Source organism: Nerophis lumbriciformis, linkage group LG01 (assembly GCF_033978685.3).
Source record: "Nerophis lumbriciformis linkage group LG01, RoL_Nlum_v2.1, whole genome shotgun sequence".
Lineage (NCBI taxonomy): Eukaryota > Metazoa > Chordata > Actinopteri > Syngnathiformes > Syngnathidae > Nerophis > Nerophis lumbriciformis.
This window is the reverse complement of record NC_084548.2, coordinates 14,920,001-14,935,963: the sequence shown is the minus strand read 5'-3', so window position 1 is coordinate 14,935,963 and position 15,963 is coordinate 14,920,001. Positions and strand designations below refer to the sequence as shown.

At 40.5% G+C, this 15,963-nt stretch overlaps 1 protein-coding gene across 10 annotated transcripts in view; it reads left to right on the top strand.

The window, feature by feature from the left end:
* Nucleotides 1-15,963, top strand: part of prdm16 (PR domain containing 16) — a 755,270-nt gene that overhangs the window by 281,271 nt on the left and 458,036 nt on the right. The window contains exon 1 of one of the 10 annotated variants that reach the window (XM_061975892.1): nt 3,364-4,006. The exons of the other annotated variants lie outside the window; for them this stretch is intronic. The gene's annotated coding sequence lies outside the window, so the exon portion shown is untranslated. Of the gene's footprint in view, nt 1-3,363; nt 4,007-15,963 lie in introns of those variants that run through there. 10 annotated transcript variants of the gene reach the window in all.

The following is a 15,963-nucleotide window of genomic DNA, read 5'->3' as shown; positions in this document are numbered from 1 at the left end:
GTGGCACTGGGAGCAGGTGGGTAAAGTGTCTTGCCCAAGGACACAACGGCAGAGACTAGGATGGCGGAAGCGGGGATCGAACCTGCAACCCTCAAGTTGCTGGTACGGCCGCTCTACCAACCGAGCTACACCGCCAAATAAAAGAATATATTGTGATGTTAAAAAATATCGATGTAGTCATAGTAGTATCGACTAGGTACGTGGTATCATTACAGTGGATGTTAGGTGTAGAGCAACCAATGGCGTTTGTTTATCTTCTCGTGTCCCGGAAGAGTTGGTGCTGCAGGGGATTCTGGGAATTTGTTCTGTAGTGTTTATGTTGTTTATGCAAATATTCTTCCAAAATGTGTTTGTCATTGTTGTTTAGTGGGGTTTCACTATATGGCACATGTTTATGACAGTGTTGGCATTGTTCATACTGCCACTCTTAGTTTGACATGTACGGCTGTTGAGTAAGCATGCATTAGTTCATTATCGGGTTCAATGAAATCACGGTAAGACTTTGTTAATTATAGACTTCTTCATTTGTGACTTATTTCAAAATGTAAAATGGACCAAACTTGCCATAAAATCAACAGCAACAAGATAGATTTTTAAAAAATTATTTTAAAGATGTCATGACTTGGTCCTGGGTGTTTGCTTTTCCGGAATGCAACGGAAAGTTGGCTCGGGCGAGACGGGAATGTGAGTACATATTTATTTAATATTATCAAAAAAAGAACAAACTAAAAGCGCGCACAGTGGCGGAGAAACAACTTGGCTATGAAAACAAATACTTGCACAAAGGCAGAAACTATGAACAACAAAAAACACTAACTGTGGCATTAATAAACAAAAACTTACTTGGCATGGACTAAAGGAGCAGCATGAACGATGGACATGAAATCAAGTGTCAGGAATGTGCAGAGCATAAATGTGGGATGTCGCCAGAAAGACAAACTGAAAACAATGAACTTAAATACTACAGACATGATTAATGAAAACAGGTGCGTGACTCAAAACGTGAAACAGGTGCGTGACGTGACAGGTGAAAGCTAATGGGTTGCTATGGTGACAAACAAGAGTGCACAATGAGTCCAAACGTGGAACAGGTGAAACTAATGGGTAAACATGGAAACAAGACAAGGGAGTGAAAAGCCAGAAACTAAAGAGTCCAATAACTAAACAAAACAAAACATGATTACACAGACATGACAAAAGATTGGAAGCATCCATCAATCTCTCGTGGGTGCTCGGGCCCCGAAGCACCCACGGGATCGGCACCTATGGTACCTCCCCCCTAAAGAGTTTATAGGGCAGGAAACTGACCCACAAGACGCTGTCTCAACGTCGGCCCCTCTTGAATATTGGCATTGATGTCTCAAAGCTTTTCCAGGTGTCACCGACTCCAGCTGGCACACGGTCGGTCGATCTGTCAGAAAGCAGCATGTCTTAGAACCCGCGGGTCAACATGCATTTCGGCGCGCCAAAAGGAGTGAGGAGCAGGCAAAGAGCAACAGCGGTGCATGTTTTTGCTGTCACAACCTGAGAGAATTAATTGCTTCCTGATTCATGATTGGTGATTAGGGGGGAATTGAGTGTTAATGAGACTGTCGCGAGCGTGGCACTTGAGTGAGGAATTAGCAAAAGCCATTGGAGGTTAATAGAGATGAAGCATGTGCTCCGCGCTTTCAGAACAGACCTCTACTTTTATTCTCTGGATGCAGTGTTTTAATAGTAACAATAAAACACATTTTTGGGTGTATTAATAGACGATAAAATGAATTGGAAATCTCATGTAAAAAATATACCACATAAAGTAGCAAGAAACACGTCAATAATGAATAAAGGAAAACATGTTCTAGACCAAAAATCGCTTCATATTCTCTACTGCTCGCTAGTGTTACCATATCTGAGTTATTGTGTAGAAATATGGGGGAAAAAATACAAATGTGCGCTTCATTCACTAACTGTGTTACAAATTAGAATAATACATAATGTTGGATATAGAGAACATACAAACCCTTTATTTATTAAATCACAATTATTGAAATCCAACAATTTGGTGCATTTGCAAACAGCTAAAGTATGTACAAAGCAAAATATAACCTGCTACCCAAGAATGTACAACAATTCGTCTCATCAAAAGAGCAAAAATATAGCATTAGATGAAAATTTAATTTAAAACATTTGTATGCTCGTACAACACTTAAAACCTTTAGCACAGGGGTGTCAAACTCAAATACAGAGTGGGCCGAAGTTTAAAACTGAAGAAAGCCGCAGGCCAAGGTTGAACAAATGAACCTTTTTGATAGGGACCCAAACAAGTTTTGCATTAAATACTGAACAAGCAAGGCTTATATAACTTTATAGTGACATGCAAAATCGAGTTTCAAATAATAATAATAATAATTTAAAAATTTCAATGGCATATAAAAAAACAATTTAAATACAAATTTAATGCCTCTTTTCTATTTGCAGCCTTCTGTGGTAAATATCAACATTAACTTTTTCCACAGGCTAATAAATTTGAAAATAAAATAATGAATAAACCAACCATTCAGGACTTTAAACGGCTCAGTTTGCAACACACTGATCTAATCTGATGTGCCCAAGCCAGATACCTGCCATCTTTTCTTGGATTCTAGTTCATTAATGTCGGGGCTCAGGCTTTGAGCTGAAGCAACATTCATTATCGAACGAAGGTGTTCATCAGTCATTATTTCTCGTATTCCACAGTCTTGGGGGTGTGCCTTACAGGCACTTCTTTTAACGTCCTCTACGAGCTGACGTCACGTCGGCTTTTCATCCCTTCTAACAACGTGCCCGCCCAGTCACAAGATATGAGCGGCTTCTGTACGCACACACACGTAAATGCAAAGCATACTTCATCAACAGCGATACAGTTTACACTGAAGGTGGTCGTATAAACAACTTTAACATTGTTAGAAATATGCGCCACGCTGTGAACCCACACCAAACAATAATGACAAACATTTCGGGAGAACATCCGCACTGTAACACAACATAAACACAACAGAACAAATACCCAGAAACCTTTGCAGCACTAACTCTTCCGGGATGCTACAATATACACCCCCCCCATCCCCTCCCCCACACACACACCTTGTAGCGTCCCGGAAGAGTTAGTGCTGCAAAAAGTTCTAGGTATTTGTTGTGTTTATGTTGTGTTACTGTGCGGATGTTCTCCCGAAATGTGTTTGTCATTCTTGTTTGTTGTGGATTCACAGTGTGGTGTATATTTCTAACAATGTTAAAAAAAAATGTATACTGGGTCCCTCAGTGTAACCTGTATCGCTGAAGATCAAGTATGCGTTGCATTCACTTCTGTGTGCGGGCCACAGCCGCACCTATTACGTAACTGGGCCAGCACTCGTTGGACTGGACGAAAAGGGGACGTTACAATTCTCGGGAGGGGCACTGAAATTTGGGAGTCTCCCGGGAGGTTTGGCAAGTATGACAATTAGCGGTGTACCGCGGCACCGCCGCTGTATATGATCGGAGGGCCAGCTCTAGTGTTAATTTGATATCGCCTCACGGGCCAAGTGAAATTACACGGCGGGACAAATTTGGCCCGTGGGCCAGAGTTTGACATCCATGCTTTAGCATATCAGTATGTGGAATTAAATTATGGAATGGATTAACCAAAGAAATCAAACAAAGCACCAATATTGTGACGATCTGTCACTTCATTTCTGTTTGTTTCTGTGTTTTGTATTTACTTCCCATCAGTGCTCTTATTTTGTTTCCATTTCCTGTTTGTCCCGCAAAGCACTGTGGTTCTTCCCTCACCTGCTGTTGATTGGCAGCTGGTCCACACCTGTTGCCAATCAACATGTCTCTCTTTATGTCTGTCTCGAGCACTCTTCAGTGCTCGAAGATTGAATTATGTTTGGACCTGTTATGCACGACTGCTTCACTTTCTGTTTTGAGTAAATTAAAACTCATCTTACCTGCACGCCGTCTGCTGGTTCCTGCATCTTGGGGTCACAACAATTGCAGCCATGTGAGTTCCCAACAAATATGATTCGGTTTAAGAGACTGTTCAAATTACAAGTGTTCACAAAGTACACAGAATAATAATTATGATGAACATCTTGAACTCTTTTTTTTTTTTTTTTTTTTTTTTTTAATTATTTTTTTTATGTATTTATTTTTATTGGGACAAAGATTATTTATGTATTTAATATTTGTTTGCTTACTATGGTATATTATTTATTTATTATTTATTTATTTATTATTTATTGGATAACATTGCTATGGTATGAAAAGGGGTAGGATTAAATAAGCTCTTGCACTAAAACAATAGTGTACAATAATGTATATAATAATCCAAGCAGAACAGGAAATAGAGTAGGTTATAAATAAAGTAGGTTAATAAAAATAAATTCTAAATAAAATACAATGAAGAGAAAATCAAATAGATTGTAATATCATTTTTGTACAAATACAATAAAACTATAATAACACAACACTGCATGGTCCTTTTCAAACAACTAACATAATCTGCACCTCTGTAAAGTACGTACATTAATATTTTATTGATTATAATGATTCCAGAGCGCGGCCACCGCTGTTGCTCACTGCTCTCCTCCCCTCCCAGGGGGTGGAACAAGGGGGCGGGTCTAATGCAGAGGGTAATTTCACCACACCTGGTGTGTGTGTGGCTATCTGTGGTACTTTAACTTTAACTTTCTTGGCCCATGCCTTGTCTATCTACAACGTGCAGTGACAATCTGTGATCAAGGATCGGTGCGATATGTGCCGAGAAAATTCAGGACAATGTTTAAAAAATAAATTAAAAAATAATAGTAATTATGAATTTTGTTGCAAAATTCTGATTTGTCCTCAAAGACCTGCCACATGTATTGTTTTTGGCACACATTTCTTGAATAGGCTTTTCTGATTTTTTTTCACCAGTTTCAGTTTTGATTTCAGTCTCTGAAACTTGGAATGTACCTCTCTCTCTGTAAACCCTCTTGCATAGCGTGATGTAGACAGCCACACAAAAATATTTGCGGGCCGTAAAGGCTGTGATTGGTCAGATTGTACAACATAATTTCCTGTGTGTATCAAAAATTGCTATGAAAAATGACTGTTGTAATAGTTGTGTCAAAGAAGTACTTTTTTAAAAATCAGATTAATAACATTTAAACATTTTGATTAATCATTATTAATCACAGTAAAATATTCCATCCATCCATTTTTTACCGCTTGTCCCTCTCTGGGTTGCGTGGGTGCTGGAGCCTATACCAGCAGCATTCGGGCGGAAGGCGGGATACACCCTGGACAAGCTTGGGTACACCTCATCACAGGGCAAACACAACACGGTTTTAAACAACGGTTTTATCCGGCCCACAAGATGACTTTGCTGAGTATAAAAATGAGCCGAAAGATTTGAATGAAAGAAACTGCTGTTCTAAATGTGTCCACGAGATGTCGCAATAGCAATTATTTGTATATTTGTAGATCATGCTGCATATGTAAAAAAACAAAAACAAAAAAAAAACATGTTCGTGCACTAGTCAAGGAAAATGAGCAAACTACATAAAAAACATCCTGTAATTTGATTTTTTATTTTTTTTTATCTTGATAGATTGAAAATTAACACCAATGAGTTGACTGATGAACATTATCACATCATTTATTCAGAAAGTATAAATAACGACAAATAAAGATAGAATACTATTAACCACAAAAAAAAAATGACATTATGATTTGTACATTTTCAGAATGTGCTTGTTCTATTTTTAAACAAAGAAAACAATCAGAAGTTGTCTTTATTTTTAAGTTATCGTGCCGTGATTTTACCAGTCCGGCCCACTTGGGAGTAGATTTTTCTCCATGTGGGCCCCGATCTAAAATGAGTTCGACACCAGAATTGTCCAGAATTTACGGAATAGTTATTTAACCCTGTTGACTAGAACAGTGTTTTTCAACCACTGTGCCGCGGCACACTAGTGTACCGTGAGGTATTGTCTGGTGTGCTGTGGGAGATTATGTAATTTCACCTAATTGGGTTAAAAATATTTTTTGCAAACCATTAATTATAATCCGCAAATGTGCCGTTGTTGAGCGTCTGTGCTGTCTAGAGCAGTGCTTTTCAACCACTGTGCCGCGGCACACTAGTGTGCTGTGAGATATCGTCTGGTGTGCCATGGGAAATTATGCAACTTCACCTAATTGGTCCAAAAAATATTTTTTTGCAAATCAATAATTATAATCTGCAAATAATGTGCTGTTGCTTAGTGTCTGTGCTGTGTAAAACTCGGCAGGGTAACCACGTAATACTCCATGTCAGTAGGTGGCAGCAGGTAGTTAATTGCTTTGTAAAAGTCGGAATGTGTCGGGTGAGACAAAGATGGTTTGTTGTGATCCCAATATGCAGACCACATCGGGAGGCAGTGTGCAGGTAAAAAGGTATGCAATGCTTTAATCAAAAATTAACGAAAGGGAAAGGCAATGGCTATGCAAAACAAAAGTAAAACTGCACTGGCTACAAAGTAAACAGAAACAGAATGCTGGACGACAGCAAAAACTTTCAGCGTCCACAAAGTACATCCGTTCTTGACATGACAATCAACAATGTCCACACAAAGAAGGATAGCAACAATGTAAATAGTCTTGCTTGCTAACACAAACCAGGTGTGCGGAATAGCGCTTAAAGGAAGACGTGAAACTGCTACAGGAAAACACCAACAAAACAGGAAGGGCCACCAAAATAACAGCGCAATAACTAAAACACTGCACACAGGAAAACAACAACAAACTCAAAATAAGGCACAGCGACCTGGTGGAGTTTCATTTTTTAACGTTTTCTGCTGGTGGTGGGCCTCCGGATTTTTTAATGAGATAAATGTGCCTTGCTTCAAAAAAGGTTGAAAAACACTGGTCTAGAGATCGGCAGAGTAACTGTGTAATACTCTTCCATATCAGTAGGTGGCAGCAGGTAGCTAATTGCCTTGTAGATGTCGGGAACATGGTTTGTCGTGATCACAATATGCAGATGACAGCGGGAGGCAGCGTGCAGGTAAAGTATCTAATGCTTAAACCAAAAATAAACAAAAGGCAAGTGCCGCTAAGAAAAGGCATTGAAGTTTAGGGATGGCTTTGCAAAACAAAGTTAAAACTGAACTGGCTGCAAAGTAAACAAAAACAGAATGCTGGACGACTGCAAAGACTTAGTGTGTGGAAAAAAATGTGCCTTGGATCAGGAAAGGTTGCAAAACACTGAACTAGACTATAACTCCACATTGCAAAAATAAACACACAAACCAAGTGTCTCTTGCTATGGATTCCTCCATTACTATAGGGCATTTAAGGAAAAAGGGCAGCAATTTATGTTAGGCATAATCGTGCTCGCTCACAATAAAACAAATGGAAACGTACCTCCATTTGCAGAAGTAATGAAGCAATTTGAGAAACGCATGGCTGTGTGTGTTGTGTAATAGATGATTGCAGGTCTCTGAAGTCAGTTTGATTGGGCTAATAGAATGAACTTCTCATCTCACCTCTCTGTTTGCCCCAATCTATCAGCATCAAATATTGACCATCGGGATCAATGTTTGAAAGATCGATGTAGAGAGAGCCCTCAACTTCTCTACATCTCTCTCCTTCACACTTGACTTGTCCCGTGGGTGTAGCAGATTAATAATGCTGCTTCATTTACCATTGAGTGGAATGCAGGCGACTTGTATAGAGGTCCTTAATGAACTGATCCGCTGTTGGCCTCCAACATCAATTAACATTGCTTTTAATTATGCCTGTAATCAGAGCTTCTTTCAGACTACCCTGAATACGTAAACGTGTCCTGCTGAGACGCACATAAGCACGTGCGCGGAACGAGACGGGACAGAAGAAGCCATGTATTCTTCTCCGCTCAGCCTTTTTTGACCTTCAGACCTGTGTGACCAACCGAGGAACATATTTGGGCCCAAAATAGCCTGAACACTTTATTTTGGAACCTTTCGGAGTCCAAACTACAAGCTGCCGCCATCCAAAAAACATGAAGCAAGAGGAAGAGAATGTCTGCTGCGGTGGTATGCCAACTTCCCAAGCTGAGGGGAAAGTTTGGCGTTTAGTGAATGTTTACCTTTCGACGATACACCGCTTTTGTTAGGATTAAAAAAAAATGGGCAACACTTTAGTATGGGGAACATATTCACCATTAAAGGCCTACTGAAACCCACTACTACCGACCACGCAGTCTGATAGTTTATATATCAATGATGAAATCTTAACATTGCAACACATGCCAATAACTTACTAAAGTGCAATTTTAAATTTCGCGCGGAATATCCTGCTGAAAACGTCTCGGTATGATGACGTCACCACGTGACGTCCCCGATTGTAGAGGACATTTTGGGACAGCATGGTGGCCAGCTATTAAGTCGTCTGTTTTCATCGCAAAATTCCACAGTATTCTGGACATCTGTGTTGGTGAATCTTTTGCAATTTGTTCAATGAACAATGGAGACAGCAAAGAAGAAAGCTGTAGGTGGGAAGCGGTGTATTCCGGCCGACTGCAGCAACACAAACACAGCCGGTGTTTCATTGTTTACATTCCTGGAAGATGACAGTCAAGCTTTACCATTGGCCTGTGGAGAACTGGGACAACAGAGACTCTTACCAGGAGGACTTTGAGTTGGATGCGCAGACGCGGTACCGTGAGTACGCATGCAGCTGCGGCGTCCAAACATTTGATCGCTTGCCTGTACGTGCGTGCCGCTATGTGCATGTGTCACGTACGTAACTTTGGGGGAAATATATGTGCTGTATGAACTTTGGGGAGGTGAACGGTACTTTGGGCTGTGGGATTGAGTGTGTTGTGCGGGTGTTTGAGTTGTATTGGCGGGTTATATGGACGAGAGGGGGAGGTGTTTGTTATGCGGGATTAATTTGTGGCATATTAAATATAAGCCTGGTTGTGTTGTGGCTAATAGAGTATATATATGTCTTGTGTTTGTTTACTGTTTTAGTCATTCCCAGCTGAATATCAGGTCCCACCCGCCTCTCACAGCATCTTCCCTATCTGAATCGCTCCCACTGCCCTCTAGTCCTTCACTCTCACTTTCCTCATCCACAAATCTTTCATCCTCACTCAAATTAATGGGGAAATCGTCGCTTTCTCGGTCCGAATCGCTCTCGCTGCTGGTGGCCATGATTGTAAACAATGTGCAGATGTGAGGAGCTCCACAACCTGTGACGTCACGCTACTCGTCTGCTACTTCCGGTACAGGCAAGGCTTTTTTATCAGCGACCAAAAGTTGCAAACTTTATCGTCGATGTTCTCTACTAAATCCTTTCAGCAAAAATATGGCAATATCGCGAAATGATCAAGTATGACACATAGAATGGACCTGCTATCCCCGTTTAAATAAGAAAATCACATTTCAGTAGGCCTTTAATTAGTTGCTTATTTACATAGGGTTAGGTTTAGGGTTGGGGTTAGGGAAGACTCTTAGTTAATGGCTTGCTGCTTGTATAATAAGGCCATGCAGAATAAGGCATTAATAAGTACTTAATACTGACTAATTGAGAGCCAATATGTTACTCATTTGCATGTTAACAAGCAACTAATTAATGGTGAATATGTGTATCTTAAAATAAAGTGTTACCAGAAACTGTAAATACCGTATTTTTTGAAGTATAAGTCGCCCCGGAGTTTAAGTCGCATAATAAAATGCATAATAAAGAAGAAAAAAAACATATATAAGTCGCACTGGAGTATAAGTCGCATTTTTGGGGGAAATGTATTTGATAAAACCCAACACCAAGAATAGACATTTGAAAGGCAATTTAAAATAAATAAAGAATAGTGGACAAAAGGCTGATTAAGTGTACGTTATATGAGGCATAAATAACCAACTGAGAACGTGCCTGGTATGTTAACATAACCTATTATGGTAAGACTCATTCAAATAACTATAACATATAGAACATGCTATACATTTACCAAACAATCTGTCACTCCCAATCGCTAAATCCCATGAAATCTTATACGTCTGGTCTCTTACGTGAATGAGCTAAATAATATTATTTGATATTTTACGGTAATGTGTTAATAATTTCACACATAAGTCGCTCCTGAGTATAAGTCACACCCCCGGCCAAACTATGAAAAAAAACTGTGACTTATAGTCCGAAAAATACGATAAGTTATGTGATATGAGGTACATATTTGTTTTCTGTATTCATGGGAAAATCAATCAATCAAAGTTTATTTATATAGCCCTAAATCACAAGTGTCTCAAAGGGCTGCACAAGCCACAAAGACATTCTCGGCTCAGATCAAAATTCAACCCAATGGGCTACAATGAGAAACCTTGGACCCCCGCCGCGCCCCCCCAACGGACGTCGAGTAGATCTATTTAATAGTGTGAGAGTCCAGTCCAAAATAAGCCATACGTTATGTTGTGGCGGCTGTTTTGTTTCTGCAACAGCTGCCATGCGCATCGCTGGAGTCTACTACAGCAGTATATGTCCAACGCTATGCAATGCGTAATTGCTGCTCATGGTTGACCTTGTGACTCAGACTTTCAGCAAGACTTGGAAGAGGTTCCACATCAGCAACACTCTCCAATTATGTCAGTTTTGGCAAAGACATTATAGACGCCGACCACATGAGTTTGATTAAGCACAATTATACGAGTATTGTAACACCTGAACAGGCGGCATGTTTATGTGCTGTTAAATTCTTAGATAATGGAGGCTTTTCATTGCAACACGAGATTGTGCCATTTCAAATACCGGTGGAGTGGAAAAACAAGTCACTTCTATATTGAAGCTATTATCATATACAGTCGTGGTCAAAAGTTTACATACACTTGTAAAGAACATAATGTCATGGCTGTCATGAGTTTCCAATAATTGTGATAGAGTGATTGGAGCACATACTTGTTGGTTGCAAAAAACATTCGTGAAGTTTGGTTCTTTTATGAATGTATTATGGGTCTACTGAAAATGTGACCAAATCTGCTGGGTCAAAAGTATACATACAGCAATGTTAATATTTGGTTACATGTCCCTTGGCAAGTTTTACTGCAATAAGGCACTTTTGGTAGCCATCCACAAGCTTCTGGCAAGCTTCTGGTTGAATTTTTGACCACTCTTCTTGACAAAATTGGTGAAATTCAGCGAAATGTGTTGGTTTTCTGACATGGACTTGTTTCTTCAGCATTGTCCACACATTTAAGTCAGGACTTTGTGAAGGCCATTCTAAAACCTTAATTCTAGCCTGATTTAGCCATTCCTTTTCCACTTTTGACGTGTGTTTGGGGTCATTGTCCTGTTTGAACACCAAGACCCAACCTCCGGGTGTCATGTCTGTGTGATCATGTTTTGTTTTAGTCATGTTCGGTTTTGTTTTTGGACTCTTTTTGCACTTTTGTTTGTTTTGTCACCATAGCAACCCATTAGTTTTCACCTGTCACGTCACGCACCTGTTTCACGTTTTGAGTCACGCACCCGTTTTCACTGATCATGTCACTGCTATTTAAGCCGGTCTGTTTCTGTTGTTCGTCCTGGTGACATTATCTATCCTTTCATGTTACTTCTGACACCCCTGCTACCTCTGTTTGTTTCATGCCGCCATAGTTCCATGCCAAGTTAAGTTTTGTTTCTTGTTCATAGTTTCTTCCTTTGTGCAAGTTTTGTTTTGTTAGTCAAGTTTGTTCTCTGCCATTGTGCGCGCCTTTTGTTTGCTTCTTTTTTTGTAGATTGTTAGTGTTGAAATAAATCATGTACTTACATTCATGCCTTGCCCACGCCAACTTTCCTTTGCATTCCGGGAAAACAAACTCCAAGGTCCATGTATTGACACCGGGCTGATGAGTTTAGGTTGTCCTGAAGAATTTGGAGGTAATCCTACCTTTTCATTGTCCCATTTACTCTCTGTAAAGCACCAGTTCCATTGGCAGCAAAACAAGCCCAGAGCATAATACTACCACCACCATGCTTGACGGTAGGGATGCTGTCCCTGGGATTAAAGGCCTCAACTTTTCTCCTCCAAACATATTAATGGGTATTGTGGCCAAACAGCTCAATTTTTGTTTCATTTGACCACAGAAATTTCCTCCAGAAGGTCTTATCTTTGTCCATGTGATGTCAGATGAAACAATTTTCTACCGCTTGTCCCTCTCGGGATTGCAAGGGGGTGCTGGAGCCTCTCTCAGCTACACTCTGGACAAGTCGCCACCTAATTGCAGGGCCAACACAAATAGACAACATTCACACACTAGGACCAATATTTGATTTAAACTACCTTGGTATTGAACTTTGACAGCAACATGTATTTCATCTTGACTTAGTGGTTGTGGCCCTAAACAACCGCAATAGAATGTTTACGCGACAGGACTGAGAGACAGAGCGTGAAGACTGAAAGCTGGAGCGTTTGCCTTGCAAAAAAGCACAGAGGAAAGTCCAAGAAAGCGAGCAACCTTGTGAACGCTGGCATGGCAGACTTTCAGGAAACAGTCGTCTGTCTTTTCAGCTCTAAAGGCACAAGGCCACCATCTTCTTTTGTACCGCCTCTTTCTTTCTGAGCCTCTTTGTCACCCTCCATCTCTCTTGCACTTCCTGTATCCCTGGAAGCTTTCCTTCTTTTCACAGGGGAAATTTGTAGTTGCACAGCAGTACACAGTTTTGGCTTACTTTGGAGGCTTTTGAACTGGCTTTTTTCTGCCTTTTCGATGAGATGCATCCCTTGCAGTGCATACTTGTATTAATGTTTGTCTCTAGAGTGATCACGTGAACTACCAATTGGCTTTGTTTGAATATTCATATTAATACCTATCATTATTGTATTTTTCTAAATTTAAAACACTATCTTGTGGTCCACATAAAATGTGATGGTGGTTCTTTGGTGAAAATGGTGCATAGATTATGTTTTACAGACCATCTTCAAGTAGCTTTCTGAGCGTCTCTTCAGGATGTGCCGTTTTGTGGGCGGTCTTATTTACGTGGCTCACCTTAGACAGCATCCCCCCCCCCCCCCCCCCGTCATCTTTGTTGTAGCGTGCAAGGACGGGAGTGGAAGAAGTGTCAAAAGATGGAGCTATCTGTTTTAATGACATTCAGACTTTACTTCAATCAATAACGGAGCAACATCTCCTCATCCGTGGCTCAATAATGCAACAGCAATGTGTCCCGTCTGACCGGAACTCTCTAATAACTAAAGTTCCGTGGGTGAATTATGTAAACCCACTACAGTTTTTAACGCTTTGACAGCCGGTCGACTGACAGATATAAGTAAGAACTTTACAATACTTTATATTAGAAATAGCAACAGCGGAAGATGAATGCCACATACGAAGATAGAGAAAAATAAGAAACTTATGACTACGGCGTCAGCACGGACTACAATTGTGGACTCGCACACATTTTCAGGACTTATACAGATCCCAAACACACATCAGCAGGTACCAGAAAGTAAGAAAATTTGGTTTTGCATAATATTGCGAAACAAAACACCAGGTAATATGTCTGCTAATAGGTGCCATTTTGCAGTCCTTAACCACGCACCATAATAATAATAATCGTATGTTTAATGCACCGACAATCCATCAAACGGTGCGGCTTCACAGCTTACCGAAATCGTAATAAAACATTTTGACAGATTTTTTTAGCGCCGTGTGCAATGTTCTATATTCTCAATGGAACATTTAAAGGCCTACCGAAACCCAGTACTACAGACCACACAGTCTGATAGTTTATATATCAATGATGAAATCTTAACCTTGCAACACATGCCAATACGGCCGGGTTAGCTTACTAAAGTGCAATTTTAAATTTTGCGAGGAATATCCTGCTGAAAACGTCTCGGTATGATGACGCCTGCGCGTGACGTCACGGATTGTAGAGGATATTTTGGGACAGCATGGTGGCCAGCTATTAAGTCGTCTGTTTTCATCGCAAAATTCCACAGTATTCTGGACATCTGTGTTGGTGAATCTTTTGCAATTTGTTCAATGAACAATGCAGACAGCAAAGAAGAAAGCTGTAGGTGGGAAGCGGTGTATTGCGGCAGGTGTTGTGCCGAATAACGCACCCCTGCCGTAGAATGCACCCCCTGACTGTTGTGCCGGATAACACAGCCGATGTTTCATTGTTTACATTCCCGAAAGATGACAGTCAAGCTTTACCATTGGCCTGTGGAGAACTGGGACAACAGAGACTCTTACCAGGAGGACTTTGAGTTGGATACGCAGACGCGGTACTGTGAGTACGCATGCAGCTGCGGCTTCCAAACATTTGATCGCTTGCCCGTACGTGCGTGCCGCTATGTGCATGTCACGTACGTAACTTTGGGGACTTTTGGGGAAATATATGTGCTGTATGAACTTTGGGGAGGTGAACGGTACTTTGGGCTGTGGGATTGAGTGTGTTGTGCAGGTGTTTGAGTTGTATTGGCGGGTTATATGGACGGGGATTAATTTGTGGCATATTAAATATAAGCCTGGTTGTGTTGTGGCTAATAGAGTATATATATGTCTTGTGTTTATTTACTGTTTTAGTCATTCCCAGCTGGATATCAAGTCCCACCCGTCTCTCACAGCATCTTCCCTATCTGAATCGCTCCCACTGCCCTCTAGTCCTTCACTCTCACTTTCCTCATCCACAAATATTTCATCCTCGCTCAAATTAATGGGGAAATCGTGGTGGCCATGATTGTAAACAATGTGCAGATGTGAGGAGCTCCACAACCTGTGACGTCACGCGCATATCGTCTGCTACTCCCGGTAGAGGCAAGGCTTTTTTATCAGCGACCAAAAGTTGCGAACTTTATCGTCGATGTTCTCTACTAAATCCTTTCAGCAAAAATATGGCAATATCGCGAAATGATCAAGTATGACACATAAAATGGACCTGCTATCCCCGTTTAAATAAGAAAATCGCATTTCAGTAGGCCTTTAAAGTTTTGGTGTTGTTTACTGGCATCATATTGCAGTCTACACTTATTTCTTATGTATGACTGTCATCTACTGGTCACACTTATCATTACACCATATACCAAATAAAATTGCTTCGAGGTCACCGGGTTATAAGGCACACTGTCAATTTTTTTAGGAAATGAAAGGACTTTAAGTCAATCAATCAATGTTTACTTACATAGCCCTAAATCACGAGTGTCTCAAAGGGCTGCACGAGCCACAACGACATCCTTTGCTCAGATCCCTCATCAGGGCAAGGAGAAACTCAACCCAATGTGCGCCTTATAGTCCAAAAAATAGGGTTTACAACTGTGATGTATTATAATCAGTGCTGTCAAAGTTAACGTGATAATAAAGTGTCAACTATAAGTTCCTTTGAGGATGTCAATTGTTTTAACACGCATACGTCTTGACTCCGTATTGACCCTCGGTCCGTTTGGTAGCGCGAGGAAAGGTAATGGCCTTCAGTTACTGTTAAGTCACAAGCTTGAAAATAGTTAGCAGAAATGCAAAATAAAAATGGTACATTATTTGTCCAAAGCCATGGCAAGTAATTCTCCTGATAAGACAAGACTATTTTTTCTTCGATCGCCGTGAGACGACATCATTGGAGCAAAAGCGTGCCTACGCGCTTTGCTGCCTGTAGAGAGCTGGAACTTTACTTCTGTGTTTTGATTACGGTTGAGTTCATTGATGTTATTGAATGTAGATTATTGCACAAACTGCTTTAGTAAAATAGAATTAAAAGCTCAGCAGAAAAAGAACGACAGTAAGCAGGAAGTTTAGAGTTTAGAAGGTGTCTCGTCAAGACACCTGGTCTCATACCAATCACATACTTCCGGCTTCACAATAATAAAGTTAAAGTACCAATGATTGTCACACACACATTAGGTGTGGCGAATAGCGTTACACATCGAATCTGGTCCAACAACCAAAATGAAAGATTGTGTTATATTATAATCATGCTTAATAAAATATGTTTTGTAATGCAATCTGTGATATTTCCACCTAAATACATGTTTTTTTGGCAGAT